Raw genomic sequence first — 27,842 nt, 5'->3', positions numbered from 1 at the left:
GTTACTAATTGTGACACTCACAACTTATACTTCAATATCAGTGACAGTGTGTGGGGGGTTACTGTTAGCATTTTTAAAGAATTTTTTTTTTTTTTTTTTTTTGAGACAGAGCCTCACTCTGTCGCCTGGGCTGGAGTGCCGTGGCATCATCATAGCTCACTGCAACTTCAAACTCTTAAGCCCAAGCAATCCTCCTGCCTCAGCCTCCCGAGTAGCTGGGACCACAGGTGCCTGCCATCATGTCTGGCTAATTTTTTTCTATTTTTAATAGAGATGGGGTCTTGCTCTTGCTCAGGCTGGTCTCGAACATCTGACCTCAAGCAATCCTTCTGCCTCAGCCTCCCAGAGTGCTAGGATTACAGGTGTGAGCCAACACTCCTGGCCAGGATTTTTAAAGAATTTTATCACAGCGCTTAACAGGAAGTGGAAGTTCCTTTGCAATCATTTAATTAAGTGTTTCTGTTTTGCCAGATAGTGCCAAGACTGGTTTGCAAAACAGGAACTTTGTAAATGCTTTCTAATCATCATGGAGGGTTAAATAAACCGGAAAGTGAGGAGGACACATCCTTGCAGCTTAGCCACCCCGCATTCCTTGTCACCCTCCCATTAGTTGAGCCCACAGCAGTGCCGGTGGACAGGTATGGTCTAGAGTCAGGTGTACCCAAATTCAACCTGAGAGAAAACTGCAGATGCAACTTCTTTCTCTCCTTTAACAATAAAGCTATTGGGCACAAAAGACCACCGCTGTGTCACCATTTTGACTCACGATGAACATGAACTAACTCCCCATTCTTGTACTTATGTAAGTTGGAACGGCAAGGAGGAGGAGAAGTCCGAGAAGCCCCGTGGCCCAGGGATCGGTCCCATGTTCACGCTGCATCTCTTCCTTTATAAAGCCGGGCCTGCAGCTGTCCATGCCGTAGCTCAGGGCCATGCCAGCCTTGTGACACAAAGCAGGGTTTCTCGGCCGCAGCACGTTTGGAGCTGGACAGTTCTTTGCAACGCGGGACATCTGTGCACTGCGGGATGCTGGGCAGCATCCCTGGCCTCTGCCCATCAGATGCAGAGAGCACCCTCCCCCACCGTGACTGCCAGACATTGTCAGATGTCCCAGGGCGTGGGCAGAGAGGATGCAAAATCACCTCCTTTGAGAGCCACTCTTTTCTCAAGGGATTAGGTCTCCCCTGGTTTCCCGGGGTCCACCAAAATACAGTCCCGGGTTACCTGGCTCTCTGACAAGCTCCCTGCATCTCACGCCCGCATGCTGGAACTCGCTGCACTGACCCATCAAGCACGACTGCTGATCTACCTGCCCTGTCCACCGTAGGCAGCCGCTGTTCACATCTTACAACAAAATGAAACAAAACCCACAATTCAGTGCCTCAGTCACACTGGCCACAGTCAAGTGCTCACGAGCTGTGTGTGGCCGGTGGCTGCCGCCCTGGACCAGGCAGACAGGAACAGCTCCACCGCCACAGGGTGTCCCCTCGCGGCTGCCGCTCCAGGTCACCCAAGACGTTCCAGACTGTTGTAACAGCACCAACTCTTCTCTAAGCCCTCTCGAAAAGACTAACTGGTGGGCAAATTTAAGTGAATCCCAGGCACGTGTGACATTCTACGCTTGAGAAAATAAGGATAACTCTTTTTTTTTAATGGAGTACTTTTCAAAGATTGAAAGAATTGCATTTTCTACAAACTGACCATGCAATCTTGGACAAGCTTATAATTTTAAAAACTATAATTAAAAAAAAAAAAACAGGAAGTCGAGAGAGAAGGCATTCACCCCAAAGTTACATGCAATTAATGAAAAAGTACCAACTCGGAAAATATTGAGATCAGTCTAAAATTATGGATTTGGGGAAAAGAAAGACAGTTGATGCAGACTCCAATTATGCATCCAAGTAAGGTATCTGGAGCCGTCTCGATCTGCTTCATCTCGTCATATAATTTACTCAAAATCCTTAACTGAAAAGAGAAAAAGAAACACGTGCTTTTGCTTAAAATTTTTTCTATATTATTTTGATACCCACCAGTTCCTGGGGTCATCTTAACTGATCAGTATTAATTTTATCTACACTGATCTTTTGAAAGTTTATCTGCTTCCTCCTCCCTATTACAGGTAAAATATGTCCACATTGACAACAGATTTTTCTGGGATTGACTAAAAAAAAAAGCACCAAACTCATAAATATTGATCTCCTAAAACAATGACAGCTTAAGAGTCCGTACATAGTGTTATAATAGTTACGTAAATAAAGTCACACTTCATTGTTCCTCGCCCAACTACATACATACACAGCTAATCGGTTTTTAACGCCACAAAACATTTCTCTGATGGAAGTTAGTCAATCCTCTAGTAAGTGTATCTCGAAAAATGACTTTGCATACATCCACACGAAAACTAGTCCTCTTATGTTCACGGTAGCGTTATTCACAATAGTCAAAGGGTGGAAACAACCCACCGTGCGCCGACTGAGGAATGCATCGACAAAACACGGTCTAGCACACAAAGGAATAGTACTATTGGGCCACGAGAAGGACAGAGGCACCGCCACAGGCCACAACACGGGTGGACTCTGGAAACGCGCTGCTCAGTGAAAGAACCAGGACACAAAAGACCCACGCGTTGTACGATGCATTTACACGAAATGTCCAGAATAGCAAATCTATAGGAGCACAACGTCACCTGGCGGTCGCACGGGGCTAGGCCTGGAGGGAAGCCTGGGAGTGACTGCCAGTGGGCACAGGGCTTCTTTTTGGGGTATTAAAATAATTCTAAGCTTAGATTGTGGTAATGGTTGCACAACTCTGAGAATATACTAAAAACCACTTTACTGTACACTTTCAGTGAGGGACTTTGATGGTACATGAACTGTGTCTCAATAAAGCTGTTTAGAAAATGGCTCAATGACTTCACGCTATTCGACACGATCAAGCACAGGACAGTTGCGCTCTGGGCAAGAGAAGCGGTGAGAGTGGGGGTATCATCTGTCCCCCAGGACCGACAGAAGCTCCGTCAGGAGGGGCCATGAGTGGGGAACGTTTTCAAGGTGTGCCTACACACGTTCTACACGGTACACTTCTTTCTTGCTGGTGAAAAAAGGACATACAGGGGCATCCAGCCCCTTCCAGCAGAGGTTCCGGGAGGCAGCCCGTCAGCCAGAGCTGCCCGGATCAAACCTGCATCGGGGAAATGCTGTGGCGCGCTCTGACCTCCCGGCTGAACTCACCAGACGATCTGGGCATGCGTCAGTGACTTGAAATGCATCAATTTAACCACCGTTTTCAAAATCCCTGCAAGGCCCGATGCAGCCCGATGCCTGGTGCACACGCCACACCCCTTCTGCCAAGTCGTGATGACGGTATTGAAGGTGATGGGCTGCATTTCATAAGACACCTGGCAGGGCAGGAGTCCCCTCTCCCCTGGCCCCCCACCTGGCTGACACAGGGGTTGGGGCCACGCTCAGCCTCCAGACATTAAACAGAGCCAAGCACCTGCTTTGGCCACTTGGACCCCCAAGGCGTCCTTGGGACGCAGAGTCCCCTGGCCATGCACACGCGGCTGTCCACGCACACGCCCCTGGACTCTCCCCGTGAAGAGGTTCTCGAAGGGAGCCTGGCGCGACCCTGCGGTCCCACGGCATTAGGACCAGACCAGAGACGACCCATGGCAAGAAACGCTCCCTGACACAGTGAGGGATTTTGTGGCCAATGGGGTCGTGCCAGCCCTTGCCTGCCCCTGTCCAGAATGTCTTTATTCACAGTTGAACAACTTGCCACAGCTGCAGAGTGAGGAGATTTCAAGAGCCATAAAGACATCTGTTCCCTGCTTATCTGAATTTCATACAAGATTAATATTCTACCTGCATTCGCTGACCAAGACAAATAGCTGCAGAGTGCAGGATGACAACGGTTCCTGTAAATAAACCCTGTGAAAAGAACCCATGTGAAAAGGTGACATTTGAAACTAAAATTAGGTGTTTTAGAAAAATACAGATTTTGTAAACCAAACACTGTGTGGTCACATAGGGGAAAAAATGTCTTAAAGGTGGACATAAAAAATATTAAAGGTCAGTAAATAACCTGCCCTTCATCACTGTCAAATGCAGTATATCTAGCAGGAAGGTTTTTAAGCAAAAACATGAAAGCACCCAATAATGTAATTAATTTAAAAAGAAACTATAAAATTAAAATTTGAATCATACTTAATCAGCAATGTAAAATAAAGATTAAATGCACCCTAGTGTGCCAGAAAATCCTCCTGCTGTGAGGATTTGCCTTACAAATAAATAAAGATTTTTCTCTAAGTTTACACGAAAAGTAAAGATAGCATTCAGTTAGTGTGAAATAACAGAAGGCAGATGTGCATTTTAAAGGACTCGAAAATGCCAACAGAGCACTGTCAGATAATGTGTATTGGTAAAGGTAATGCAGATTCTGTAACCGGTTTTTAATTATTTCAACAAGCTCGCTTCAAGCTCCACACTAGCCTCCTATACATTTTCCATTCCCAACTAAAAATCAAATCACGTCTTTGCTATGGCAACCCTAGCAAACTAATATCCTGCTCTAACCGCAGCACCTGCACCCAGAAGGCTTTTATTATCTGCTGAACAAATGAACAGATAATTCAATATCACTTCTGTTGTCCTACTTTGCACCAAATGTCAGCGAACTCCATCTTGATCATTCCATGTAAACAGAGTTATAAACTCATCTGAGTTGAAAGATCCCCTTGGTAAGCAAACAGCAGTTGCTTTGGGATGAAGTACCGTGACAACACGCTGGAACAGACTCAGGTCCAAATATAGAGCAGTGATTTTTGTAGACGATGTTTAAGTTACAGACACCACATTTCAGAATCATCATCAAGAATCCTTTCACATGAAGATCCAACTTCATCATGCTGATTGCGAAGCGTCTCCAAAGTTTATATACACGGAGCGAAAGTTTATGCTTTTGCAGGAAAGTAAAGTTACGGGGAGTGGAAAGAGGAAAGCCAATTCCGGGACAGAGTGAAGGCTGGTGGGCAACTGCCACACGTCTTTGTTACAGAGGGTCGTGGCTGAGAAGTGAGCTCCCGTGAGATCACAGTGCGAAGTGGGCTGGCATGCCGCTGGGACACTTCCGCGGCTGCTGTTGTATCTCTTCTACTCTTTCCTTTGGAAGTTGCAGGGATTGGAAAGGCAGGTGGGATGAGTGTGTGCCTACGCTGATCTCAGAAGAGCAGCTCCTGACACAGCACAGAGCTGTGGACAGGGCACAGGAGGACGTTTACAAGGAAAGCTCTAGCGTTTTCTGTGCAGATACAAGGTGATTTCGTCATGCACCACCTGGAATCACTTTCTATGTCTGAAGCGCAGTCATGAGCCAGACATAATGAACTCTACTCCAAAATAATTTTTTGCAAATAACCCAACTGCCCATCGATGGATGGCTAGATAAACAAAATGTGGCCTTATACAAACAAGGGATTATTATTCAGCCTTAGAAAGGAAGAAAATTCTGTCCCATGCTACAACGCGGATAAACCTTGAGGTTATTATGCCAAGTGAAAGAAGCCAGTCACAAAAGGACAAGTCTGTAGGATTCCACTGCCATAAGGTGTCCAGAGTAGTCAGATTCGCAGAGACAGAAAGCAGAACGGGGGGCGCCAGGGGCTGAAGAATTGGAGTTTACCAGGGACAGAGTTTCGGCTGGGAAAGATGACAACAGGTCTGGAGAGGGGGGGTGGAGGTGGCTGCACAACAGCGTGAATGTACCGAATGCCACTGGGCTGTACGGCTGAACTGTGTAAGATGGTAAACTTTATGCATGTTTTATCACAACAAAGAAATAATAATTATTTTTATACCTGCCTTACATAGAGGCCAAGATCTTTCAGTTACAGTTTTTTCTTGGGGAACTATTTTCACATGGGAGCTTCCATCAAAAAATTACTAATTGTGCATATGGATGTCTTAAGATGGGAAATTTGGAGAATTCTATAATTATTCTAAATAATTAGATTCAGAATGACTAGCTAGGAAAAAGATCGAATTGTGCAGATTATTTTCCTTTTGAATAGACTATAAATGAAGTTAAATTAAACTGATTCGTATAATATATGATCCATTGCTAAAAATATATTTCTTAATACAAAGAAAAACACGACTTAGGTGGACAAGGTCAGGTCTATATCTGTTATGGGCTGGAGTGTGTACCCCCAAGATCTGAAGCCCTAAGTCCCAAGGGGACTTTATTTGGATACAAGGCCTTTAGGAAAGTAATCACGGTTATATGAGCTCATAGGTGGGGCCTAATCTGACAAGACTGGTGGCCTCAGAAGAGGAAGGGACACAGAGCACGAGCACTGTGTGATTTCTCTCCCTCCCCGCTGGGCACAGAAGAAAGGCCATGTGAGGACGGTGACACGGCAGCGTCTGCGAGCCAGGACGACAGGCCTCACCAGAAACTGAATTTCCTGGCACCCTGACCTTGGACTTCCAGCCTCCAGAATTGTGAGAAAACAAATTTCTGTTGTTTAAGCCACCCGCCTGTGCTGTTTTGTCACGGCAGCCCGGGCGGACTAATACAGCATCCTTACTGTTTTCCAAATGTGTAGTTCCATCGAGTTCAAGAGTCACCTGCAGGGGATCCGCAGGTGCCTAGCTGCGTGCCGCGGTGCTTCATGCCAAGCCGCTGAACTGCTGCGAAAGGAGACGGAGGGCTGTACTCTGCGAACCCAAAGCTCTCCGCCGGGTCCCGCCCCAGCCAGCCCTGTCGCCACTCACATCCGGGGCCAGAGCACCCTGTGGGGGGGCGGGGGGCTGAGCAGCAGCTCTGGCCTCCACCCACGTGATGCCAGCATCTCACACACACACCCCCAGGCCGCGACAAGCAAAAAGGTCTCCACACACGGCCACATGTCCCCTGGGTGGGGAAAATTGCCCCCCAGAAGAGAACCACTGTCCTCAACTGAGAAAGAGCTACTTGGGCACTGTCCTTTATAAAGAAAATGAAATGGTAAGATAGGTTAGCAGTACACCCACCCCATGCGGGGCCTGCCCAGCCACCTCTCTGGGGCACCGCCTTTACCAGCAGAGCAGGGACAACTCCACCAGAGACCCTGTTGTGTCCTTGCAACGGTTTCCGGTTCTAATCCATCCACTGCGATGGTCCAAGGCTGCAGGGCACCGCTTCTCTTTGGGTCATGGCTCGCTTTGATTACAACTACCCGGATTATTTGCGCCCCTCTTGGGTTTTATGGATAAAAGGCAATGGGTGAGAACTGCCCACCCATCCCAGTCACTTCGACCTCAAAAAGGACAGTAGTCAGAGTCACGTGCGACAGCAGAAGACAAGTGCCCAGGAGACGCAACACACACACAACACGTCCCACAAACAGCACGAAGCCCAGAGTCAGTGAGTGGTGCCCTTGGGGCTCAAGATACCCTCCCCCGCCCCCGGAAACCTTTCACCCACTTCCAGGCTGTTATGGGTGGGCGGGGGAGAGGACTGGCAGGGTGACAAGGAACACGCACTGACTCGGCAGCTGCAATGTGCTCCTGAGTACACCACGAGGTTGGGCTCCGCTGCCCCATCGTACAGGGGACAGAGGCTCAGAGGATTTAACCCACTTCCCGGAAGTCCCAGAGGGCGCAGGTGACCACAGCGGGCGTGAAGGGAGAGCTGTCAGACTTGTCCCCCGCCCTGGTGCTTCCGAGGCACACACCAAGTTGAATTCATGTGACGGCGGTGCTGGGACAAAGCTCCAACCTGCACCGCTTCTCGAGCAGCTGACCCCGCCCCATGGGGGCTCCCCGCAGGCATCTCCTGGGGACAGCGTGGAGACACAGTCGGCCTCTAGGGAGGGCCACCAGGCAGTGCTACCTGCCTGAAGGCTTCCGGGGTTTGGCTCGTACCATTCTGAAAGCTCCAGTGCTCCCGATGTCCCAGCTGGGGCAGGGGCGTTCCTAAACTCGACTCATCTTCTTCCCGGCAAGCACAGCGGCCCTCAAAAGGACAATGGCTCTGCTCCTTCTACAGAGTGTCCCTTTTTGCTCCCCCATCAGTGAGGTCCGAGAAAGGAATGGAACCGCAGCAGATGGGCCACGGGGACCTCAGGCTGCAGTCTGCTGGGCTGGAACCGTCCCGCGGATGCAGATGGGTCTGAGAGCACGGCTGGGGCAGCCCGCTGGGCCCCCCTCACCGGGCCACGGGGGAAGCAAACAGGACCGCGCAGTGGCGGGCTCGCACCCAAACCCGCACCGGCTGTCTACATCAGCTCTACCTGTAACAGGCCCACACGGGAAACCACACAAACACCCTTCAACAAGTGAATGGATGAATGAATCCCGGTACATCTGTGCCACGGACTACTACTCGGCAATCGAAAGGAATGAGCTGTCAACACACACAACTCAGACAGAGCTCACACCCACGCCATGGCCCGTGTAACCCCGTCAGGGGACACACCCACGCCAGGGCCCGTACGGCACCCACGCATGCCCTATAGTGCGTTATCCAAACAAACAAAAAGGCAAACATATCTCTGTAGGCTCCCCAAATGCTCCAGAAGTAACACATCTCTCACACGAAATGGTCTGAAAAGGATGCTCTTGATTCAGCGAGCACGGGGCCCCACCGTACCGTGGGTGAAATAAAATAAGCGCCTCAAATGTGTTCTCGGAAAAAAGATTAGAAACTATGTTTCAACTCAAAAGCACACACACCTTAATAACAGTCTCCATTTTCCTTTCTCAAATTCTTATCTGACTTTCAGAAGCTACATAAGAAAGTTTGCTATGAAGTGTTAATAACGATACTCAGCATTTTCCTCTGGTAGCATAATCGCCTATTACCAGAAATCTTGAGAAATCACTGCTTCCGGTACACAAAGCCAATACAGTCTCATTTACTTTTTAAGCACAGAAACTATGAAGCGGTTGACAGTTTATTCATCATGCAATAAGAAATCCACTTCGCAATCTCACTTACTCAGAGCCAAACGCAGGCAGATCCCTTCTTCTTTTCAGGGTTTATTTTCCAGCCTCTCTTCTGCCTTCAATTACCTGTTAATGAAAAATACCCCAAGTTAAGGCAAAAACATCAAAAAACACATCCTGAGGTATGTTCTCAACCGCTCCCCAACAGGGCAGATGTTGAATGAGTGAGCGGCACTAGGAAGCTGCATTAACAGCGCGTCGGATGACACGCAACCATCCCCGGAGAATTTAAGGCGTAAGCCTCTGTTTACAGCACACGGTGAGATGGTTCGCACCAACCTGCTCACCACTCACCATGATCTCAGAACTGATCGTGATCACAACACTGCCAGGCAGTTTCAACAGCTGAAAAATCTACTCAACTCTAGCAACAGGCACAGTGTTCTGTACCGTCCTAGAGCACACGAAATGAAAATACACGTATTTCTTTCTAGCGTCAACGCAAGCAACCACGTGCCGGGCCTTGTGGAAGACGGAAGTGCCGTGGAACTCGGCAAGGGAAGGGCAGGGAAGATCAGCTAGCACACAAACGCACGAGAGAACCTGAGATGACAGAAATCTCGGGAGTCACACCGGGTGGCAGAACAGACAGTGACCCGGAGATGGGGAGATGAGTTTACGTGGGGGCCCGGGTGGAGCTGTGTAAGGAAGGGGCCCTTGAATGGGGCAAGAGAGGCCGGGCTGTGGACATGACAGGTGCCAATGTGCTGTGGCAGGAATGAACTGGGTCTGAGGAAGGGAAGCCCAGGCAGGGCAGCAGAAGAAAGGGGCGGCGGGCCCCAGGTCCCAGAGGACTCTGCAGCCATGGAAAGGAGTCGGATGCTATGCACGCCAAACCATACCCCCATCAGCTCACTTCACTGAAAAAGAAAATCTCATCATCCCTCCACTTACCAAGCCCACAGAGGCTTCCCACTGCATCTGCAGCAGACCCAGCAAGGCTTTTGCTCAGTGGAGACACAATGGCGTACGATAGATGCGCACAGGGCCCTGCGGCGCTCCGTGAGAGCAAGGGGGGCTGACGATGACGGGGTGGGGGACAGCGAAGGAGGGCTCCCAAGTTTGGGGTGAAGGCAGCAACTGGGGAAGTGGCGCCATGTCCTGGGATGCAGCATGGCTGAGGAGATGCCTGTGTGTTAACTCTGAAATGCCCATTTGAGCTCACAGGGGAGTGTCAACTGGATAAACAGACAAGTGTGGGTCACATTTACGGAGGCATGTCCAGGGTGGTCTTCGGATAACTGCCATCTGCAAAGCTGCGGCCCGCGTGGGAGCACCCACAGCAGGTCTCTCAACCTCCGCACCGCTGACGTCGTTGACCAGATCAGTCTCGGAGGCGGGGGCTGGGCACCTCAGGATGTCGTGCAGCACCCCTAGGCGCTGCCCACTGAATGCCAGGAGCCCGTGCCTCTCCAGCTGTGACAACCAAAATCGTCCCTAGGAGGGCACAATCCCCCCTGTTGGGAACCACCAGCCTAAAGCTGTAAACCAAGGACAAAACCCCAAGAGGAAGAGGAACCGGCCAAGGAGAGAGAAGGCGTGTCTGCAAGGCAGGAGGAAATCCACAACGGTGCCATGTCCCTGGCTTCTGGTGACAGACGTCACTCAAAAAGGACAGCGTACTGACCACTGGAGTATGCCGAGATGCAGAGAGCTTGTGCCCTGGACCAGGACAAAGGCCGCCTGGAGAGACATGCCAATGACAACAGTGATTGCGATCCCCACAGCACCCCCAGCTTACGACGGACCAGGGAGCGGGAGGTGCAGAGGCCATTTCCTGAGCCACGCAGGCGCGTCCCCTGCGTGGGCTTCCTGCGGGCAGGCTCAGCTCTAACTGACCTGAGTGCCTTGTACGGAACAGCAGCAAAATGCGCGTCTGCTCTGCACATTTTTATTGAAGAGAATCATGCTTTCCTCTCTGTGGGTCCTTGTCTGAGTGGAGGAAACCTACAGGGGCTTCATGGAGGAGGCGACACTCAAGTTGGCCAGAGAACGCAGGTAAGAAAAAGAGAAAGGGGCCATAATTTGAGTGGTGTTAAAAGGCAATAGAAGGGGGCAAGCCGGGGGCACTGAAGTTTCTGAGAATGTGGGGTGATGCTCTCACAGTGCTCGGGAAAGAGGATGCAGACGGCAGGGTCCCAGACGGATGAGTGGTGCCCTGTCCAACTGAGGAAAGAAGGGGCTGCCTGGACAAGGTGGCCCTGCAGACGGCACAACCCCAATACTAACAACCTGCTTGGGTGGAAGCCAGGGGCTCCCTAGCTGGGCCACACATTAACCCTTCATCTGCTGAACCCCGTGGGGGTGGGAGCCAACCCTGGGGGAGGGGACAGGGCAGTCAGGACGCAGGGACCCTCAGCAGGGAGCGCCACACCTGACCAGTAGGCACCAATTTCATTCTTTTGGCCACTGCTTTAAGAACAGCTGCGGCAGCTGCACCTGCTGGCTCCACGGCCGCCCTGGCGACAAGAGTCAGCCCAGAGCCTTTCTTCTGGGAGGAGCTCCTGCACTCCCTATGCCCCCACCCAGTCTGGGTCATGGGGAATTGGGGTAAAGGAGCACCTCATGAAACGACCACAGGAACTACACCTCCTGCCTCGCCCCTCTATATGTTTTCTCTAAGCTCGCCAAGGGTGCACGCCCCTGGCAGGTGACACTCAGAACTTCTAACAGTGCGAAAATCCTGACAAACTCCCACGCACTGCCAGGTGCCTGAGCCATTCCCGTCCATTCTGTGGGACTTCTCAGCTTTACTGGGCGTATATGTTATGTTAGAAAGGAAAAGAGGAAAAGAAGGCAGGAGAGGAGGAGGAGGAGGAAGAGGAGGAAGAAAGAGGAAGAAGAAGAGAGGAGGAGGAAGGAGGAAGGAGGAGGAGGAGGAGTAGAAGGAGGAAGCTAGAGGCACAGGCCCCATTCTGCTCCTAATAAATCATAAGCAACCCTCTCTGGACCAGAGTTTCCTCAGCTGTGAAAGGAGGGTTTTAAATTATTTATAAGGTTTCATCCACATCAAAAAATGTGAGGGGCCATTTCCCGCTGACTTCCTTTGTCAACTCTAGGAGAAAACACTTAGCGAGAACTTAACTAAGAACTTGCAAAAGAATTTCAGGGCGGGGAGGAGGAGGATGTGTGTGTGTGTGTCCCAGCCAGCAGCACTGGGACACATGCAAGGAGTGCAATATTTTTGCCATAATGATTAACATTTCAACTCCAGAGAAATTCAAGTTCTACCGTGATAACAACAACATGAAAAATCTAAAAACTGTTTCCAGAAGCCACTAAGCGTGACAGAGAAGCTGCAGCTTCCTCCTGATTCCTTTTTTTTTCCTTAGCAAGCCCTGAATGTACCCAGGCCAAGGGCCAGGTGCTAACTCACGTGGCACCGGCACAAGCATCAGGCGCGCTGCAGTGCCGGAGAATTCTGAGCCGCTTCGTTTGCCAAGGGCTTCAAGTTCTGTGTCATGAAGCTCTTATTTCCTGTATTACCAATATCGAACAGCATTTTTATATATTAAGAAGATTTATTCAACAGATTTTAAAATTCTTGAAACTGGTGGTTCTCAAACAGGTGATTCTGCCCCCAGGAGACACTGGAGACATTTTCAGTTGTCTGGACTGGGGGAGGCGTGGCACTGGCACCTAGAGGGTAGAGGGATGTGCTTAACGTCCTACAAAGCACAGGACACGCCCTCTTAACCAAGAATTATTCGACCCAAATGTCAATGTTGCCAAGGTTGACAGACCCTGCTGTACAGTATGCTAAAATTCCTATAATTTTACACAGGGACCTTTTAGAATGGTTATCCATAAGAAACATCCCTTTGTGCGTATGGGTGGGTTTTATTATTACCCCCGAAATACAAGAGGGAAGTGGAGATTCCAAGTGCCTCCCTTCCTGTGAGGGGAGCTATGAAAGTACCTCACGAAACAGTAACATGTATTATAATGGAAGCAAACATTAAAAACAAAAACAAACCCGAAAACAAACAAGACAACTAATGGCATGCTTTCGTAAGAAATGCTAATTCTAAGCTGGGATACAGTGGCTCACGCTTGCAATCTCAGCACTTTGGGAGGTCAAGGTGGGAGAGTCAATTGAGGCCAGCAGTTCAAGACCAGCCTGGGCAACACGCTAGACCCTGTCTCTACAAAAAGTAAGAAAAATTAGCCAGGCCCAGGAGTTCCAGGCTGCAGTGAGCTAGCAGGGCATTCTCCGTGTATGCACACATATATTCATTCATTTCATAAATGCCACAAATGTAATAAATTGTTGTCCAGGCACTCTAGTGACAATGACCTAGGTAGAAAACAACAAAACCAAACTGCAAAAGCTCTACATACCTGCTCCAAAGCACGTAAGCCTAGTGTTCCATCTGAATTACTCGGAATCAGTTTTCATTAAAGCTTAGTCCCTAGAATACAACATACAGCAGGCATGTAATAGGTGTATATATAAAACAAACACAGGGCAGCATTAAAACCAAAAGAAGGTCACTAATGTTTCTTTAACTAACTTTGAAGCAAGACATATTAGTGTTGTATGTACCGGGAAATATATGTTCAGGGAAAATTGTTCATTTTCTTTTCAAGGATCAATGGAGAAACATACTTTCTTAGTCTACTCCAGATAAGTCATTTAATATCCATTAGTTTCCACAAAATATGAAATTTTATAATGTGTGTAGGTTTTACAAGTTCTGTGTAAAATTATGAGCTACTCAAGTAAGGAGGGAAAAACACACACCAATAATGCCCTCTTTAATGTCTGTGAGTCTTAATAACAAATATTTCATATTTGTACCACTGGCAAAATCAATACTTTGAAACAAAACACAAACCCACGGGAAACTTTAATAAGCTATCAGTCGCATTATATTTGTTTCTAAGTATTTATTATTATTTAAATTACAATGATAGATTAAATTTTATTTAGTGGTTGAAACTAATCTTTAGTGAGAGAAAAAGAATCCTATTTAAAGATGACACATAAAAGTGTTAGGATAATATGATCTTGCAAATTCAGCAAACTGTCAATCGACAGCAATTCAAATCTCTTCCCACAGACACAACTCCAAATTTTATAAAGGTAATCATCATATAAACTAATCAGGTTTTTGTTTAGAGATGACATAGTGTATCACAAAGTAGAAGAGAATCCTAATTAATCTTTTCCTCATGTCCCAAAGCACTGTCTCCACATTTTGTAATGAGCACTAAGCTCAATTTTAAATGTAATTGTCAAGCACTTTATTTATTCACTGGAATTATGATAAACGTTGCTCAACACCATATGGTCCTGGTATTCGTGTTTCAGTTTCCATCATTTGCAGAACACATCTGACTCCCTCCTCACCTGGAAAGGTCAATTGTGTTGTCTTCAGTTTCATTTAACAAAACAGCCAGCAAATCCCTTTTGGAAAGCAATCAAATACGATGACAATTTCCCTCTGCCAGTCACCAAATTCAACTATTCACTTACGTAAGTGCCTCGAAACCTAGGACGCCAATCTCTACAGGAAGAAAAAAGTATCAGCCAACTCAAGAACTGGGGATCAAAGTGCACACACGTGCACACACGCATTCCCGTTCACAAACCAAACTGCCGCTTCGGTGGCCACCTCCGCACTGAGGACCTCAGGAAGAGGTGCTGCTGGCTTTTCCTGTGCACGAATTTCACAAGGCTTCACTTTCACCTCAAAGAACATGTTTCTATGCGCGTCACAGCAGAAGGAATTAGAACGTGAAGAGAATTCATTTTGAAAACAGACATCTCGAGGGAAGGACACCTGGACTGATCGCGCACCCTGTTCAAGGTGGCACACGGGGCTTTCTGCTGTTCAGTCCAGAGCGGCTCCTCCAGCCTCGGTGCCTGTGTCTTGGTCACAGTAAGGTCCCCTCATGTTCTTCCCTACAACCGGGCTGGATTGTGGGCAACAGCTCCCCAATTCTCTCCTTCCTCGCTACCCCCCCTTAACAAAACAACAACAACCCAACGCTCCTACCAATACTGCGTTTCACTGCACTAGAAGAAACTATCGCACCCTAGTAAGGCAGAGACCCAAACCACCCCACTTTCTGATTCTTACCCTTTGGAAATGAGTGCCTTCAAGATCACTTTTAAGCCCCAGCCTTTTCCAAAAGCGGGAACTGTTTAAAAGGTGGTGGTGGTGGGCAGATGGGGAGGTGAGGGCCACTGGGAATTCTGCCTAGTTCCCACTGAGGGTCGCCCCGGCCCAAGCCCTCAGACCAGTGTCCTCAGCTGGGGGATGAGCGTTCTCCTACCAAGAGACATTTCGGCAGTGCCTGCAGACGTTTCAGGCTGCCCTAGCTGGGGGTGGGAGATGTTCCTGGCAGGTGGCTGCTTCAGTAAGAACGACCCAACTCCACAGGAGGTGTGCATGTCACTCTGCGTGCGGGACTGAGAGGACCCTGTTGTGCAGGTGTCATCTGAGGACAAGAGGAGGCGGGATGGACCCAGGCGAGGGGTTTTCCATGCCAAACAGGCCCTGGCAAGGCAGCTTCATGAATACCTAAGATCTGTCTGCACCTGCTTCAGGAATACCACGGAGTCTGCCTGCGCCTACCCCCCGTCTCTTTTCCAGGCTGTTAGCAAGGTCTCCTGACTGGTTTCCTGTTCCCCGGCTTCACTCCTTTGAGAGAGCCAGGCGTCCAACTCTTAACCCACCTCTGCTTCAGTGGCCTCACCTCGCTGCAAGCTCCCTCGTCGGGCCCAGCCCGTCCTCGCACAGGCGCTTCCTCCAGGCGCGCGCCTCTGATGCCAGGATGAACGTGGGATGCAAGGCAGGGAGCCTGGTCTCAGGGCCTTGTCTGGTTGTGACGCAGACAGATGCCACACTCTTATCTGCGATGCAGCTGGTCTGGCAATTACCAGCACCAATGCCAGGGCCAGAAGGGCTGGGGCAGAACCACCGTCTAGCCCTTGCCAGCCGTAGTATCCTTGGCGAGGTGTCCTTGGAGCCTCCTGGTCCTCATCTGCACAAAGGGGATCACTAACTGAACCCCCAACAACGTTAGGGGTACATGCTACCACTCGTACATGGAAGGAGCACAGAACCCTCCCGGGCGCACAGGGAACACCATATAAATACATTGCCTACACAGTTGCTTTGTCAATAACTCCGCCGTGACAGAACTGGCTTGCAGCCCTGTCAATTACTAGCTGTGTGGCTCCAGACGAGAACTTGTGACCCTTGTAAAAATGGGATGAAGGACGCCGAGGTTACATGGCTGCTGGGAGGGGCACAGATATTATACGTCAAACACATGGCATAGCTCCTGGCTCATCAAAACTATCAACCGGGGGGGCATTATTATCAGCTGTGATCAACAGAGAACGGAGGCACTGAAATGACGGCACGAAGTGGTTCCAAACCTTTCTTTCTTATCATTCGATAAACAAATTAGCTGTTCTTTCTGCAGTAGTCTCCCTTAGACTCCTTTTGTGGGCGGCATTTAAGAACTTCGCCTCCAATACCTCATTTTCATTTCCTGCTTTTCAACAAATGTTATTAAGCATACTCAAGGCTACGAGGCCCAGTTTTCAATGGAGCTTAGTGGAAACTGCTACACAACAGTTGCAGGGACAGAAAAAGAATTTCCACTCCATTCTATGTACCTTTAAGTCCAAGAATTTATATTTTTTATTCCAGTAAAATTCAGTGATGCAGGAGCTCTGTTAATCAGTATGAACCTTTCTTTTCTACACTGATTTTAAAGAACTTTATCTTTAACATTCAGACCTGAATGACCTCGAAAGTTTACCTAGGGTCTGAGCACCAGCTGCTTTTGATACAGTATTCGCCACACTAAATTTAGAAATGTACTCTGTCCTGAGGTATTATACTTCAACAGGAAGCGGCTAGATTAAAATAAGATGCCGCTAACACATCGGAATTCAAAAGCTACTGCAAGCCAACAACCTCCAAGAAGCCACAGTGTTCTCATTCACTGAAATACTTCTAATTCCCCACCCGGGAAAAGAAAAGAAGAGAAAAACCTTGGTGTGGCTTCCAAAAGCACATACAAAATAGCAAAAATAAAACGATGAACTGGGTGAACCAGGGCACACAGAGAAGATCATGGCAGGGAAAATGAGACGGAGCCCAGAGGGAAGGCGTCACCCTGAGTTTGCCATGGCGTGCGACCTTCTGTCAGTCGGAAGGAACCATGCATCTGATTCTGAGTTTCCTAGACATCTCCTCAAAGAAGGAAACGTGATGAGATGTTGATTCACAGTATATGAAAATAAAAACACGTGTATCAGAAACACAGCTTGTATAATTCTGACACATGCGCGAAATTTCTCCCATGGGTCCCAGAAAGAGGAAGCAGTGGACTATGTACGACACTTCAGCATCCTCAGTACACATGGGGACGGTTCATTGGCACGGTGCTTAAAATACCCCTCGATGTAGGATAACTGCACGGCACTAACGCACAGCTAAGCAAATCAAACTTACGAGCGGATAAACAATACTGCAGAAGTGTGCCGACCTCCCTGCAGCCTGGCTGACTCCAAGGAAACATTTTAGAAGCACTCAGAGTCCCCACTCCCTCGGGGTTACAGAAACACTGCTGCATTATATTGTAAACACATTTTGGTGCCAATAAATATACCACTTCTACAGTACTACTTTTAACGGTTGCCTGGTAACCCATCATATGGCTAGCTCCTGCCTCATTATCTAATCTTTCGCCACTGCGTTCAACTCCATGCTACTGGAAGCGACGCCGCAGCAAACAGCAAGCACCACTTTTTCAGTGTCAAAAAATTTCACAGGTCATCTATATAAAAAAAGAAAGCTGCACTTTTATTACCTAACATTTCAGAAAAAAATACCTAATGGTGGCAAGACTCCATAATGCTGGTTAGTTCAGCGATGCCTTTAAAATAATTTGTGTTTCTTTTAGTCCCACTAGAGGCTACAGGTGTTTGCAAAATAGTAGTACACATGCAACAACTGACTTTAAGTCCATAAACAATGCCTGGTGTGTGTGTATGTGTGTGTGTGTGTGTGTGTGTGTGTGTAGACAAATTTCCAGATCTCCTGGGAAATAATTATAAAACATACAGCATTAAAATTTCTTCACAAATCTGAGTGAGAATTTCAGAAAAAACTTAAGAGCTAATCAGGACGTTGAAATCAGCCCAGCAACATACTCAGTAAAACCCAAGGACCAGAGGCGCCGCACTGCTGCCGTGTCCCAGGGTCCCGGCTAGCCCAGCAGGGATGCACACGTGTCAGGGTGGCACACAAGCCCCTCCGCCAAGCCCCTCAGGTCTGAGTTTAACCCCACTGCCTCAGAGAGGCCTTCCCTGAGCCCTCGCAGCTCTGGCCATTCCCGCCATACCTAATCCAACATCCCCCCCGTTGGGTGTGAACCTAGTGACTTGTTTTCAGCTAACCGAGTGCGGCAAAGGTTATGTGACTTCTATTTTGCTAGCAAATTCATTCTCTATTTCCGCCTTCCTGGCTTGCAAATTTTGATAAAGCAACACTTCCGGGCTGGAGAGGCCCACGTGGCCAGGCATCGAGGGTGGTCTCCAGGCCAGCAGCCTGCGGGGAACGGCGTCCTGCCACAACCGCATGAGTAAGCTGGGAAGCACCTTCTTCCCCAGCTGAGTCTTCCGATGAGACTGATGAGACAGTCTGACTTCAGCCTGGTAAGAGATCATCAGCTATGTCGTGTCTGAATTCCCGGCCCACAAAAACGTTAATAGTTATGTATTGTTCTAAGCTGCCAAGTTTGCTACACAGCAATAACTAACACGTGCATGTCTCCATGGCTCCCCTGTGCAGAATTAAATTCATTTAACTAATTTTTCTTTTGGAGAAAAACAAAACACATTTACTCTCTTACAGTTCTGGAGTTCAGAAATCCCAAATCAGTTATTTATGAATAAATAATTTCTAACTAAGAATTTATTTACTATCTTTCTTTTTTCCTGAACAGTAAGAGCCGTGATGGTAGGTGCAGGTGTGCTTTGCTTTCCACTGCACCTCAAGTGTGTGGCACACAAAGAGCAGCCCGTCAGCACGTGTGCATTGGCCTGAAATTTCATCCGCCAAGGTTAACAAACACAAATGCTTGGTATTCTGCAAGTTTAAAGAGTGGTTACTCTTAGATCTAAAAATCATCTTGTCTTTACTCTGCTGGCAAGTTAGCCTCGGAGACCCCAAAACAAGTCATGTCTACCAGAGAACGCTGGTTTATCAGACTGGTGACTAATCCAAAGCACTGTGGTACCAAGGTCTTAGTAGGGCTGTTGCGCCAGACGATGCCATCGGACCCCTGTTGTCGCAGGGTTATTAACGGTGCCCCCTTCTCTTCCAGAAGTGTTCCAATTCGGACAACAGATTACAAGACACTGTCGGTAGGACTGACATCTTGGTCAACACCAGTGGTAATACCACTGACATCCTGGTCAACAACCAAGGGGGCGTAGGCTCCAGAATGGGAAACTAGGAATGTCAAGGTCCCGGAAGACATAGGTTCCTACATAAAGAAGCTGGGAGTTACTCACCCTGGTGGTCCTAACATGGCACAGCAGATGAAAACGGCCCTAGGTTAGAACCATGAGAATCATCGAAGGAAGCTTCCTGCACCTGCTGTCTTGAAATGATATAGGCTCCTTCCAAGAACAAATTATGCGTAACACTTTGCCCAGGGGCCACCTGAGGTAGGCGGAATAATGCCACCCCCCCCCAAAGTTGTCCACATTCTAATCCCCGCAAACCGTGACTACGGGAGGTTACGTGGCAAGGAGCAGTGACGGCTGTAGATGGAATTCAGGTTGTTAATCAGCTGGCCTCAAAAACAGAGAAATTATCCTGGATGATAAAAGTGGTTCCAATGTATCAAGAGAGTCCTATGAATGAGGAAGAGGGATGGAGCATGAGACCGACCGGCCAGCAGTGCCGTGTGGGACCACTCGGCCACCACTGCCGGAGGAGGGGTCAGTAGCTAAGGACACCTGCGCCTCTAGAACAGAAACAAACAACACACATTTCCCCCTCAGCCCTGCAGACACCTGGGTTTTAGCCCAAGGACACCCATTTTGAACTCATGGGCTCCAGAACGGTTCAGGAGTAAATCTGTGTTGTTTCAGCAACTAAATTTGTGGTGGTTGGTTACAGGAGCCGTAGGAAACTAATGTTACACATCTTCTCTCTTACCACTAAGCTCCCATTGTACTCTCTTCAGACCACTTTACAGCACCGAACACCACTTGTATTAGGTACACCTTATAACCACTCCTGGGATACAGTCCTGCGCTTCGAGGAGCTTACACTACAACCCACACGTAGTCTCTGATAGCGCCTGCAAGATTGTCTGCCGTTACTTGAATGAATGAATGAGATCTGTCACTCGGGGCCAGAGGGGGATGAGGGTGAGCGAGCACCCCTCAGTGCTCACTCAGCTGCCCCTAGCTGGGCTGTGCGCGCCTGCTCCTTAGAGTTCTGCTCCAGCCCCCCAGGGCACTCCCCCGTTTCATGCTCTGTGTCCTGCTGCTGCAGTGTCCTCTCTCTGCCTCCCCTGGAGCTCCTGCTACGAAAACCTCCATTCTCACTCCTGATGCTGCAAACTTCAGCCTGGGCCTTAAAAAGCAAAGTCGGTCTTCATTCGAGTAGGGGCCGTGGAAGTGGAGGATGGAGAGCAACGCCTTGGGAAAGAACTGCGCTCTCTCGGGAGCTTAAGTCCCGGAGCTGAACCGCACGGGGCGAGGATGGGAGAGCACTCGCTTCCCCTTCAGGGCCCAGCCCTGGGTCTCCGCAGGGCCTTGGGCAAATCAGTACCTCACAATTCCTTTATGTTGGAAATCGCTATGGGTGCCTTTACTCTCTGTCCATCCAGGACAATCTCAACGAGGCCATTAACTCACATAAACAGAAGGGCCCAGCTCAGGCTAGAGGGCAGTGCAGTCAGCCTAGCTCACAGCAACCTCAACTGCTGGGGCTCCAGCGATCCTCCTGCCTCAGCCTCTGAGTAGCTGGGACTATAAGCGTGTGTACCGATGCCTGGCTAACTTTTTCTATTTTAAGTAGAGACGGGGTCTCGCTCTTGCTCCTCAGGCTGGTCTCGAACTCCTGAGCTCAAGAGATCCTCCTGCCTCGGCCTCCCAGACATGAGCCACCACGCCTTTCCACAGGTTGATTCATAATACCCAAAATACGGGAATAACCAAATGTCTATCAACTGATGAATGAGTAAATAAAATGAGGTATATTTGTAACACTGGAATATTATTCAGCAATAAAAAAGAGTGAAGTATCAATCCATGCCACCTCATGGATGAACCTTGAAAACTAAATGAAAGGGGCCATACACTAAAGACCACATATTGTATGATCCCATTTGTATGAAATGTCCAGAATACACAAATCCACGGAGACACAAAATAGATTGGTGGTTGCCTGGGGCTGGGGGTGACTGCTAATGGTTACAGGGATTCCTGCTGGGGTGACAACAATGTTCTAAAATTGTACTGAGTTGATGGCTGTACAACTCTGTAAATTTACTAAGAATCACTGAATTGTACACTTACAAGAGGTGAAATTTGTGGTATGTAAAAAATACCTCAATAAAGCCAGTTTTATAAAAAGTTTTCTGAGATCCTTGAAGCAAAGATAGTATCTATGCACTTGTATATAAATGTTAAATGCAATATATAGTTACATTGCTATTGTACAATAAAAAAACTAGGGACTACTTCCAATTTTTAAAAGCATGAAAACGCTTCATTTTCTCCGGGATACAAAGGGATTTTAAATAAGCGCATTTCCTATAATGTCAAAAGCACAATAGCGTTATATAAGTTGGTAAGAGGCACAGAGAATGGCTTTCTAATTCAAATTATACCCAAACAATAAACTTTATTGAATCAAGTTGTATTTGTACATAACATGATTTTCAGCGGGTTTGTGATGAAAACTGAAATGCATAAAATGTGTCTTGTTACAGTCACAACAGAATCCGGGGAAGATGAAACCCGCTATAATATTAATTTATTATGAGTTAAGAATTCTAATACCCGAAGCCCGGTTTCTTAAGTGGATTTATAATTCAATGTAAGTGGATTAAGAAATTCAATTTTCTGTCGTTGCACATGAAAAAAGCTTGAATAATGAAAGTAAAAATATTATTTAAATATATTTTTTAAGCTGTCAACTTGTACAGCTTTTTCCAGACTGTGTTAGGACCAGCACTGCTAAAAAGAAAATATATATAACTCACGCACTTTAATTTCAGCTAATTGCTGTGAATTCCTCTATTTTGGACTGAACCATCATTATAAAATCAGAAGTTTGTACGTTTATTTTCCTATGTTTTTCAAAAAAAAAAAGGGGGGGGTCAGATTTGGTCATTTGTGCTTAGCAACATCAATCGCACTGGGATGGGATCGATGAAACCGACAATTCACAACTAACAGATCTCATGATGAGCTGGCATTTCCCACTGCAAGAGGGAGCAGGAAGCCACACACAGAGCCAGCTTCAGAAGTCCCCGGCCCTGATTCCCTGCCCGTGATCAGCCGCCCCTCCCCATCCCAGTGTATTAAGCGCTTGACTCTTAACATCTAGCCTGTTGACCCACCATGTTAGCTTCCTACTGCTGCTATAACAAATGACCTCAAGCTCAGCTGCCTCAAGCAACACAGACTCATTCTCGTACAGTTCTGAACAGGAGGGGTCTACATGGGTCACAGGCTGTGTCCCCTTTTGGAGGATCCAGGGAGAATCCATTTCCTTACCTTGTGTAGCTCCTAGAGGCCGCTCTCATCCCTTCCAGCCTCTGCATATGCCCTTACATCTCTGGGGTTTTTTGTTAATGTTGTTTTCTGCGATAGGGTCTTGCTCTGTTGTCCAGGCTGGAGTGGCACCATCATAGCTCACTGCAGCCTCATACTCCTGGGCCCATGCGATCCTCCTGCCTCAGCCTCCTGAACAGCTGAGAGTACAGGTGCATGCCACCATGCACAGCTATTTTTTCTTTTTTTTTGTAGAGACGGGGTCTAGCTATGTTGCCCAGGCTGGTCTCAAACTTCTAGCCTCAAGTGATCCCCCCGCCTTGGCTCCCAAAGTCTGGGATTACAGGAGAGAGCCACCGCACCGGGCCCTCCTCTGGGATTCTGTTCCTCCTGCTTCCCTAGTTCACTGAGAAGCACCTCAGTGATTTTTTTGGGCCCAGTCAATCTCCCCATCTCAAGATCCTTAAATGACATCTGCAAAGTCCTTTTTGCCATGTCAAAAGCACAATAGCATCATATAAATTGTAAGAGGCACGGAGCACGGCTTTCTGATTCAGATTATACCCAAACAATAAACAATAAACTCAAGTCATATTTGTACATAATATGATTTTTAGCTGATTTGTGATAAAAACTGAAATGCCTAAAATGTATCTTGCTATAGTCACAACAGAATCGGGGGAAGATGAAACCCACTATAATACGTGGGGTTACATATTCACAGGTTCCAGGAGTAGACGGGGACATATTCACAGGTTCCAGGAGTAGATGGGGACATATTCTGGGGGCCATTGCTCCACCTACCACAGCCACCAAGGACTGTCTGGAGAAATGAGAAAATAATCTGGAGTCCATGAAAGAGGACACGAGGCGATGGCAGCAGAAACAATGACTGTAGGTGGCAGCATCCTTCTTACCACTTCGACCTCTTTCTCTGCTTTTGGCGAATTCGCACGTTGCTGCCTGCTTTTGGACTTTGTGCGCACAAGGTCCACGGCCCCCGCCTCACCACTTGTCGGAGATGGTGGAAGGACAGGCATGTGTGGACTCCGCCTTGGACACGGAACCGCTGCGGTCAGAGTGACGAGCAAGCCTGGCCGACGATTTTCCCAAGATCGCGCCGTGCCAGAGCTGGGACCTGCCTTCCACACCCTGCCTCCCGTAACTGCGCCAAAACGCCAGCCATCCCCTCAATGTCTGTGGGGCAGCTCAATCCCCAAAAGCCCCAACCCACTTTCCCCAAAACACCTAAACCAGAAATGTATTATTTTGAAGCCATGAGACAAAAAACTACAAGACTTACACCCTCAAAGGGAGGCCCACCCGAAGACCCTCCTCTGCCTTCACTGCCGCCTCACCACCGGGGCGGAAGCCGGACACCTGGGCGCTGGGCCGGGCTTTGCGCGACGTGGCCCTGCCCTCTCGGAAGCCCACCCGTTCTGGACACCACGCCTCTCACCTCCCCCCTCTCCTAAGGGCTCCGCACCGCACCCAGGTCCAGCAGGCACCACCCACGCCAGCTCTGCCCCAGCAGCGGGGTCCACACTCCCCCGCCTGCCTCTCCGGCCAGACTTGAGGTTCTCCAGGGAGAACCTAGCTTGTTGCTCTCCACAGCCACGGAGCCAGCTGAGCGCCCGGCGTCGCACGTGCGTATGGAATGTTGCACCATGACTTCATTCTCCTTTTCCTAAATGTCGTATTTGAAGCTAAACACAGAGAAATATCCTGTATCTTTTGCACATGTACTTTGGAATGCAAACGTTTCCAAAACGACAATGACAGGCCAACACAATTCTTCCCCATGTTTCCAGGGGTTACAGCTGCACGGCAGCCCCCTCCAGCTTTGCCCATCACTGCCTCGCCTCCGGAAGCCGCAGGGGAGCCAGGTGGCATAAGCAATTTATACGTGCAAAAGAACATTTTGTTGAAATAAGCCACACTAAAAATTGGGACATTGTAAAACTACATTTTGAAAATACAAAATCTACTCCACTTAGGAGCCTCAAGCAAAAGAACAAAAGAGGCCCTTTGACCTTAGTATCAGCGTCACGGCCAGCACCCAAACTGCAGGGGCACATGCTCACCACCTCCACTAGCACACTAGAAAGAGCACGACTGGACACTGGATCCTGCCCAGGAAGCAGCATTTCCCCCGCCTGCCTGAAAAAGCCTCGTCACAACTGACTTCCACCCACACAGACTGGGTCAGCGCAGTGGCACCAAGGAAACCAGGACGCCCTGGGCAAATGCTGGACATGCATTTTATAACCAGATCCTGGGAGGCATCCTCCCTGCATGCTCCATGTGTGCAGCAGAGTCATCTACACTTGTGCATGTGTACACGTGTATGTGTGTATGTGTCTACACATACGTAACGTTCCCAATAAAAAAATCCATAAATGAGGCTCTCAACCTTGGCACTTTTAACACCTGGGGCGAAATCACTCTTGGAGGTGGGGCTGTCCTGTGCGCTGCAGGGTGCTGACCAGCAGAGCACCCGGGCCTCCACCCACACGTCAGGACACCCCCGCCTCCCTCGGGACACTGCGTGATCTCCCCTGAGGGATACAACCGCCCCTGGCTGAGAACCACTGCTCTAAACAACCAGAAGTTCTGAAGTCTGAGAGTAGCCTGGGATTATTTAAAGCACACAGAGTCCTTTAAACTAGAACAATCTACCTTCCCGGATTATTACGAATTACAGAGTTATCTTTGTGGAGAGGTCTTAAAAATGCAATAAATTCTGCGTTATGTTTTTTTTGTTCTACATTCCATTAAAATGACCAAAATGCAAAGCTCTTATAAAGGAAATCTGTAGAAGTCGTTTTCCCATGTACACACACACACGTGTCAATATTTTACCAAGAGGATTTTCAAGAGTCTCACAAAAATCGAAACTGTTTTCTTTCATTAGCTTTACACTGAAGCCCACAATCAGGGAGAAACTCTGGAGGTGGTCCTGCATTAACCCACATTCCATCTTTTCCTCAGTTGACCGAGATTTCTGTAGGTCACACAAATATTACTTTTGAATGACTGTTTATTTTCATTCGGCTTGGGGACAAAAAATAAAATGGATTGCTGGAAAGAGAGTCTACATTAAAGCTCTTATTTTATCCTTTTAATTACGACTCCAAGGAGGATTTCCATGCTTCTGCAGTCTGCCTCCTTCTCCCCACCCCCTGCCCCCAATTCTGGTAGAAAGGCTTGTTGCAGAACCACAGAAGATTTCTGGGATCCCAGGACCAATCTCCTTTTTAAAACGACTAAGTTGTGTAGTGCGTTGGCTCACGCCTACAATGCCAGCACTTTGGGAGACCGAGCTGAGAGGATCACTTGAGGCCAGGAGTTTGAGACCAGCCTGAGCAAGAGTGAGACCCCATCTCTGCAAAAAGTAGAAAAATCAGCCGGGCGTGGTGGCGCACGCCTATAGTCCCAGCTACTCGGGAGGCCGAGGCAGGAGGATTGCGTGAGCCCAGGAGTTGGTGGCTGCAATGAGCTATGATTGTGCCACTGCACTCTAGCCTGGAAGACAGGACCAAGACCCTGTCTCAAAAATAAACAAACAAACAAACAAATAAATGAACAAACAGCTAAGATCAGAGGCAAGGGGGCTCTCAGAAACAAGACCAACACTGCAGGGCAGATATAGTGACTGATGCCACCACACACCGCAGTCTTGCCCGCATCCCCGGAGGGTTTGGCCTGGGTCCCCACCCTCCCTAGCTTCTCTCCCCGGCTGAAGGCTGAACGTCAGGAAAGCAGTCCTTCACGCTGCTGTCAGGATCCCAGCAGAGGGGGGGCAACGAGAGCAAGTTTGAACGTTGTATCAAATGGGGCTGGGGCCTGCGATTTGCCACGGGCTGCTGTTTGCAGCTCCGGCCACTGAGGCACACAGGTGGACGCCGCCTCTTGGCAGCAGAACCTGCCGCCCAGTCGGGGACAGACAGGATGGGGTCCAGGCAGCAACAGGCAAAGACAACAGAGAAAGGATGGAAAGTCACAGAGTACTTTCTTTGGAAGTTGTTTACGCTGAGAGATTTACGTCAAGGGACAGCTGATACCTTCCAGCATGAGAAAAAGCATACTGTTTATATCGTGTGTTGTTTCTATGAGCGGTAATGCTTCCCAATCAACTTTTCACCATACTTTTTTGTTCCTCGGTTTGCATGTATATGAATCAAGATTAGCATGGCTGGTTGCCGACAGTTCCGGAGTTGCACACGGCATGAATGTGGCTATCACATAATCACGAAAGATCTCAGTTGTACCTCTTCTTACCATGTTATCGGAGAAACCCTTCTAATTCCAAGAGTGCTCAAAATCCTACAACCCAAGCTTACTAAATCTTAAAGCATTTGACACTGAAACATGATGCATCCATGTGTTAGACAGTGACTTCCAGGAGACAAATGGGGTGTCCTGAGCAGATATTTGATAAAATAAAGTATATTTCACTGGCAGTCGTCATGATTTCTGACCAATTCTCAAAATTGGTCCCCACGTACAAATGCCCTGCGTTAGAATTCCACATACTAAGACCACCATGATGAAAACTCCCTGGATGGTCTCAACCGACTTTCACAATTTTCCTGCTTTGATAATAATTGGCATTGTGGACACAAAACCCTACTTAAGAAGGTGACATTCTTGCTGCCATATTCGTAAGAATTACCAATAGATAGTTAAAGGGGGGATTTAAAAGCACCAAGTAGATGCAAAAAAGAACAGAAAAGATGAAATCGATGGAAATGAAGAAGAGCTGGGGGACTCATCCTAAAACACAGGAGACTAAAGAGACACAAAACCAGATGCCACGCACGATCGATGATTACGCCGTGGGCCAAACCACTGGAACAATTCACATGTGGCAGAATATTAGATAATGCTGTCATGGGTTTAATTTTTGAGGGGTGACAGCCCCAAGAATTTAAGTATGGTGGTTTTGTAGGAGAAGGTCCTACACACTCATGGAGCGAAAGGAATGGAGAGGGGAGAGGAATTTCAGCAGTGAGAGAGAAAATGAATTTGGCAAACTGTCAATAATTAATGAATCCATTCTTCAAGCTTTTCTAAGGGTTGGA

General features: G+C 48.2%; 1 protein-coding gene across 2 annotated transcripts in view; it reads right to left on the bottom strand.

The window, feature by feature from the left end:
• Positions 1 to 27,842, bottom strand: part of TBL1X (transducin (beta)-like 1X-linked) — a 209,153-nt gene that overhangs the window by 111,993 nt on the left and 69,318 nt on the right. Inside the window, exon 2 of one of the 2 annotated variants that reach the window (XM_012656827.1) lies at positions 8,980 to 9,053. The exons of the other annotated variant lie outside the window; for it this stretch is intronic. The gene's annotated coding sequence lies outside the window, so the exon portion shown is untranslated. The remainder of the gene's footprint in view (positions 1 to 8,979; positions 9,054 to 27,842) is intronic. 2 annotated transcript variants of the gene reach the window in all.

Source organism: Propithecus coquereli, unplaced genomic scaffold (assembly GCF_000956105.1).
Source record: "Propithecus coquereli isolate 6110/MARCELLA unplaced genomic scaffold, Pcoq_1.0 Scaffold52, whole genome shotgun sequence".
Lineage (NCBI taxonomy): Eukaryota > Metazoa > Chordata > Mammalia > Primates > Indriidae > Propithecus > Propithecus coquereli.
Note: the sequence above shows the minus strand (reverse complement) of the source record. Positions and strands in the feature narration are given on the sequence as shown.